Raw genomic sequence first — 7,991 nt, forward strand, 5'->3', positions numbered from 1 at the left:
TATATTTGAGAGTACAAGCTGCAATAATGCAAATGCAAAAACTATGTACAAAATAACTACACATAATTTGCAACCGCAACGATGTTGCATTGCATGCTACAGGAGTTTATACAACATACCTTTGAATTAATAATGCTAAATCCTTAACTATCAGTTTTTGAAGAATAATTGTAAACTAAAATTTTGTAGTAATTATTGATTTGCAAAGCAACTATTTGTGTGCAGTATTTATCAACAAAAAATTGTATTTATTTATGATATTAAGTATTAAGTTATGTTGTTGAATGGAACTAAAATAACTAGCCTTTAATTACAATTTTAAGAAGAAGAATAAAAAATTATATGTGCACTATTTCTATTGATATGTAATGCTTTTATGGATCAAACAAAACATAGGCTATTCGGCGTAGTCTCTAATGCCGTTCATATTTTGTATGGTATTTTGTTTTGCTTTTACTTTCGCTTCCTTCAATCCCGTGACAGGAGGTCACACATATGCAGACAAGCCATTAAAGCATTAAAAAAATACTCAAAAAAAACCTCCCAGTGCGACGACACACTTAGCTAGGACACATGTTGCAAAATGCGGAACTGTTATGTTCCCAAACAAAAGGATAAAAGCAGATAAAAAATATATGTTAAGCACATACATCAACAAAACAGTATTTAACCTTGCATACTCGTGCGTGCGAAGGAATTTTTGTGTGTGTGTTTGCGATTTGTTTACTTTTCTCAACAGGTGTTCTCATGAGCTTCTGCACTCATGTGGTTGTGTACGTTTTGGCCTATATGCAGCAGACAGGATATTTTGCACCAAAGAAGGTGTGTGACGTACTTATACGATACAAAACCGCAAATTGTTTATTTTTATTACAGGTAAGATTTTTACTCTTGCACCCAGCCATATTAAACATAAACGCATTAAAATGTATGTTTGTAAAACTGTACATATTTATTTTTCATATTGAAGTTATTGTCTAAGTAGAAGACTCATAAATAAATATCGTCAAAAGCATTCTACTGCTTTTGAATATTGTGCTTTTTTATATATTAATTCCAATTTTAAAAGTTCCACTTTTATTATTATAAGAAATCGCCAATTACCCAGTATTATGGATTAGAATAGAACAGAAATAAATAAGGTACCAGCTCCTAACAGAGTGGAGCACCGTGACCATAGTTGATCTTTTGATCTGCAACAGACCTTAACCAAAGAAAAGACATTTCGCCTTTCGAATGAAAGCCAAAATGTCAGCCGTTGAGGAACTTCTAATATGAAAAGGGGAAAGTAGTTCTTTAAGGAGTTTGTATAGAAGTCGAAGTTGGTATGTAGACAATGAGGTGTTTTGTATATATTTGTGGGTGTTATGTTATATATGTTATATATAAGGAGTTACATGAATTACAAAATTATGTCGATGAAATATATTTGAGCAATGAAGGAAGTTCATGTTGGTTGGTTTGATGAAACTGAGACGGTTAATACAGTACTTGAAATTACAAAACGTACATATCGCCGAAAGATCAACCAATATGTCTGTATACATCGTAGCAAACGTATATAGGTCAGATATACTATATGCTGAGCGTTTTGGCCTTATGTTGTGTGCCTCTTCAGCCGCCTCAGCTGTGTGTGCACCTTCTTCAGTCTCCTACATCTAGTGCGGTACACATTTCACCTTTATGCCTTGAAGCAGTGTTGGTCAAATACATTTTTCGTTAAAGCATCGTAAGCAATAATTGCATTTGCATATAATAATTATTATAATTTTGTAATATATATTATTGTATATAATGTAATATTTGTGAAATAAAATAATTAATTTTTTAATAATAATGCTTTAATTGATTTTCTACAGTGTAAACCTCTTTCAAATTTTTATTTTTCGTAATCTTTTGAATGGTTTTTTTTACGTTTTTTCTGTGCACTGACTGCATATTTCAGTAAAGTGAAGAGGCTTACTTCGTAATCGATATGATTACAATTATATACTAAGAAAGTTACTTATATCTTAATGAAACACATTTTTAAATGAAGTTAAACATCAATATTGACTTTAGATCAATATTCATTTTCGGTCTGTCGCATAAATTTTTTTGATAACCTCTTAGGATAACAACAAATTATTTTTATATATTAAGCATTATGAAATGCATTCATTTAAAAATTTGATAAATTAGAACTATCACAAATATAATTATAATATAATTATAACCAATCTATAGATGTGAGTAATGACAGTATCTGAAGAATATTGAAGTATGTTAAAATTTAATTAAGTTCGTTTTAAATAATTTTTAAATACTGTTAAAGAACTGGTTTCTAAGAGATAATAATTGTAGTATTAAAATGCTTTTAACTACATTCTTTCCGTCAATTTCAAATAGTTTTTATCACAGGACGGTTAAATTAACAATGGCCTCATAATTAGTCATTCGGTTTGTATGAATAAAGTATTAAAAATAAATTCATAGAGGAATGGAGGGTGTTTACTTAATAGTTAAATGTACATTAATCAGACAAATCGCATTACGCAAGTTTCTGTTAATGTACTTAAAATGCATTTAATTCATATAATGCGTATATAAAATAATTTTACGTTCAAATGAATAACAAACCTCACCCCTAAAAGTATAAGGCTTTCGCTCACATTAACATTAAAAAAACGCATTCCTTATGCTACAATTAAGATTTTGACCTATCCAAATAAGCTTACATGTCTACTTTAGTTGAATAATCTTATTTAGCATTAAATATTATTTTATCTAAAATGCATATTCTTTCTGCTTCAAACTGCCAATGCTATGTGTTAGGGGTAAATACTTTTTGTTCACAGTACTACATTACTGAATAAATTTGAATACAATTGTGCAGTTGTTAAAATTAATGTGTATATATACAAATCCACAGAGCATCTGCAGTTTAATGTACAAATTTGTTAGAAGCGTTTTATTATTGCTCTACTCTGCTTAAAAATTCGAAAAATTCTCAGCATCATTATGTGTCAGCAATATTAAAATCAAATATTTTATTTATATTTGTAAAAACAGAAAGTCGAATTCTGTGTGTATAATAAATATTTGAGAAAAAACTCAACAATAACTGCTCATCACTACGAATTCATAGCCATACGCACTATAGTATATGGGCAGAAACCCAAAACCACTTCAAACCATTCAACCCGTTTCGAAATCATAAATTCATTTTCGTCTTTCAAATTAAAATCTCGTTATGAAATTTTGTCCCTTCTTAACCACTTGCTGGAGAGTCTTAGTAAGCAAAGAAGTATCTGAGCAACTCCAATTCATGTAAAAGCTCAATATGCGTTCAGATTGAAATTAAATCGAAATTATTTTATTATTTTTGAAGAAATGTTTTTACTCATATTTTTTATTTAATTTTATGTTTTACATATTAATCAATAATCGATTTTTTTCGATAGATATATATGTTGTTGCTGATGTTTTCTTTTATATATGCTTTTCCTTAGCATATTAATGTGTTATCTAATGGAATATAATGGAGATGAAACTGTCTGATGAGAGAGTATACCTTAACTGTCGAGAAGGGAATAGGGTTTTATATTAATTAACTGTGTGATTGTCTGCTTTAACTTTTAGCCAAGAGAACTTCATAATAAAGAACATTTTAGTTTTCGTTATTCTGACATAATTCCTTTAGTTATTTCAATTATTGACTTGTATTGCTAAAGATCTGCTAGGTTACTGTATTAGAAGCCTTAGTACATATTCAATTAATTCAATTTTTCAAATTTTCAAACCGTTTTGAAAAGATTTTTAAAATTAAACACATCATATGCTGAAGAGGCTCAAGAGCAAATAATTTTTCCAGATTATATAGTTTGTGTATATTAAGCAAATTTGTAATTGAAAAATTATTTATTTTTGAAACTAAAAACTTTTCTTCTTTTCTGCAATATAAGTTAAGATATTATTAACATATTTGACAGCTTTAAGAGAGTAAGAGTTTGACCCCAGATATCAAGATACTTCATTCCATCACTGTCAGGTAATACAGCTCATACGTTTTCTATATAGAAAACTATTTTAATACAATACTGATTGAATTAAAAGAACAAGTCTTTGATTAAATCAGTAACTATTGACAGATTTGCAAGTTTGTACATATATATATCATATTTCAATATGGCATACTCACATGTTCAATGCAAGCTGAGTATTTTTTTTTATTAATTACAGGATTCAGCTCAGATTTGACTTTAAACTTACTCTCGGTTAGTCAACTAGCATGACGATCTGTTCAATACCTGTTGTCAAAAAGAGGATTTGATTTTAAACTTATTTTCGTTTAATAAACTAGAATGGAGTTTAAGTAATCTGTTCAATAATTCTTGTCGCGTCTGGATTAAAGATGAGAATACCGCTTTATATCTGCTTTGTCATTGACCAGCAGAGTGAGGATAACACATGCTAGGGGTCTACTTTCTAGAGGATTTTTCCTTGTTTTATGAAATAAGGAAATGTTTTAAGAGAAGAAGAGTAACTATGAGATGAGATGAGAAAACCGCTTTATATCTGCTTTGTCATTGATCACGAAATGAAGATATCACATACTAGAGGCCTACTTTTTAGAAAATGTTTTAAAATATAAGAAAATGTTTAAAGAGAAGAAGGGAAAATATGAATGGAAATATAAAGGAAAAACTTTCATTTACATGTTAAAAAGGGTACACGACATACTTCGTCCTCAGACGCCAAAAGGCCCATTACCGCTGCTATTAAGAACAATAAACTTATAAACTTAACTTGATAAACTTAACTTATTTTCGGTTAATATTTTTTATTACAAATTTATATAATATTGATTTGAAACTTTTCAGAGCACTTAACTCCATAAATAAAAAAATATGGTGGTAATCTCAAAAGGGAATGATTTGTGTGTCTCAAATAATTCAATAAAACTTTAATTACATTCAGAAATGGCTTTCTTAAAAGCTGAGGTGTCAGTTTTTATAGCTATGAGATATATTATATTCTATTATCTCAGATACAACACAAACAACAAAATTGTTCTCATATTAAATATTCTAAATATAAATAAATTATTTTTTAAATGATATCAGACTTTTTAATAAATTCATATTTCTAAATTAATTTCTATGTTCTTATTGAAATTTTTTTATATTCAAAATGACTCCTATCAATTAATGTTTAAAATTTATAATCTAAAATCTGACAGATATTTAATTCTAAGTAAGTAACTACACACAAGAAGAGTATTTGCTTATGTATGCGTTTAAGTATACGTATAAGTGTGCGTGTAGAGAATGTATAACTTTTTACTTGTTTCCAATTAAGCTTATATACAGCAGAGTATCTTAATGAGTAAATATCTTTGAGGCGAGGCATATGTTTTCTTTTTATTTAATTTAAAAACATGTTTTGTTGCTGATATTATTTTATTTGCTAAAAAAATTAAAATTACTTTTTGTTTTTAAACCGTAAATTAAATTTGGGTGGAGCTTAACTGAAAATATTTAAAAAGACTTACGTTCTTAAGCGTTCAGAATGTCACTTAACATGATAAATGATTCTTGTATATAACAAGTTCTTATATATACATTAAATCATTAATAATTAAATATATTTATTTAATTAAAAATGCTAACATTTGCTTAAGTTTTCATATATATTCATTTAAAATTCATTCGTTGTGCTTTATTCATATAAATTATTAATATTTATAACAAATCATCTTAATATTTGCTTAAATTAGATTTGTGTATTTTATAATTTATATTAGCAATTTTTTAATTCTTTCTGAACACGTAATTTTTTGAATTTTTTTTTAATATTGTACATAAGACGATGAAACTATAGGAGCTTTTTAGTATTAAGGAAATTTATACAAATAAATATAACAATAGTATATTCATATATTTACATATAGCTATTTCAAATAAGAAATCAAATTCTGTATGGTATGCTATTATATACTTATTTATGTGCAAATACTGAATTTTAAATTTCAAATAGGATTTCAGAATATACTTCCTCGTATGGTAAGTGCTCTCTTATTCTGAAGTTTCATATTCAGACATGTAATCGGATGAGAAGTACATATAAATGATGACTTATAATAATAACTCACCCCTATTAAAAAGAAAAATTATGTACTTATTGTCATAAAAAACTAATTAACCGATCACCTACTAGTAAAGATTGATTAAACTATAACAAAAAGTTATAATGCTTTAAACTTTAAACTGTTCTTAATTTTCAATTCATGCAAATAGAAAACAACAGCAATGATTATTTAAAATAACATATTTACACATAAAATTTTTTATACACTATTACTAAATTCAGTCAGATCCAGTATCTTCATTAATTGGTAAATGAAATTAAGTTATTTGAAAACTGTTCACACTGCGCCTAATTATAGAAATCAGATATTTTATGTTTACAGTAGCAATGTCAGTTTAATTTTCCTAAAAAATTTATACTTTACAGATTTGTAATCAAAATTCACTTCATTATAACTTTATTTAACACAAATATATCACATTAAAATTATCTTTTATATGTATATGAATATGGAAAGAAATTCTCCACTTAACGTTAAGTACAACGTAGATTTTTGTTAAAAGTTACTACATCTCAGTAAAACTTTAAAAACATGCAAAAAATATTTAACAATAAATGTACTTAGAAAATTTAAAACTACCCATAATTAAATTTTACAACTGTGGTCAATTATTTTAAATAGTTCCAATAGATGAACAACAACGTTCGGTAACCAACATCTCACTTTAGTCAAAGTATTGATGACTTAGTAACGTCTCAGATGTAAGGACTCTAAGAAATATCATAATTAAAATTAGAATTTTAAAGCAATGTCAGATATAGTTAATGAAAATGGAATGGAATTATTAAGTACTTAAAATATTAAAATGCAGATATTATGAATGTCTGATCACTTATAACAGAATTAACAAAGAATAAGAGCCTGTGAATAATAGGGGATAGATAAGAGCCAAATACCAAAAGAGGTATATCTGCAATTAATACTATATCTCTTATTAATAATAATGTTAATATAAGTTTAAATATTTGTAATAGATCTATTACTTAAAGATTTTAGTACAATATATGCAAATATAAATACTTATAAAAAATTAACAAGAAGTCATGTGAAATATTATTATTTTTGTATGTTTAAAAAGATTTTGCTACAACAAAGAATATATTTAGAATATATATATAGTATATTATATATAGAATAAAAAAGCAACAAACACTGGCAGGCCATGTAAGTCGGACTTAACTGTCCACAGTTAACAATAAGGAACCTCATTACCACTAATACTGCAAGATGACTGAATTAGCTTTTACTTGTTGATGTTACATCAGAAGTGGGGGATTAGTACGATCCATGAATTGGATGTTGATAACACTCGACAGGATATGTGGGTCTGTGAGCTAAAAACCCAATTACTTATGTGAAAAGATGATAACAATGATGTATATAATCTTAATATTTTGTTTAAGTTAAAAGTGATAGAGCGAAATTGTAACTAATAAACTAATAAACAAATTTATATATTTATATTTATTTAATAATAATATACATATGTAGGATTGAAGTGAGTGAATTCAAAGTATGATTTGAAAGTATGAAATGAAAGCTTAAATATGGGTGAATAGGTCATACTCTGCGTAAGCCTTAAACGATATCCCGCACGCAGCTCTACATGGAATCCCCAGGGACCTCGGCGTAAAGAAAGATCAACAACAACATATATATATATATATATATATATATATTAAATCTATTAACTCCTAGGAGGAGCATAGGACCGCAACAAAGATCTTCCACTAGGTACGATTGTTGGCTAGTAGCTTCAACTCTCCTCAGATTTTCCGCATGTGTCACATATCAATTTGCCTTCTTCAAGTGTGTGCAGGTCTACCCCTTCTTCTGGTACCCATCGGGTTCCACTCAATCG

Source organism: Teleopsis dalmanni, chromosome 2, assembly GCF_002237135.1.
Source record: "Teleopsis dalmanni isolate 2A chromosome 2, ASM223713v2, whole genome shotgun sequence".
Taxonomy (NCBI): domain Eukaryota; kingdom Metazoa; phylum Arthropoda; class Insecta; order Diptera; family Diopsidae; genus Teleopsis; species Teleopsis dalmanni.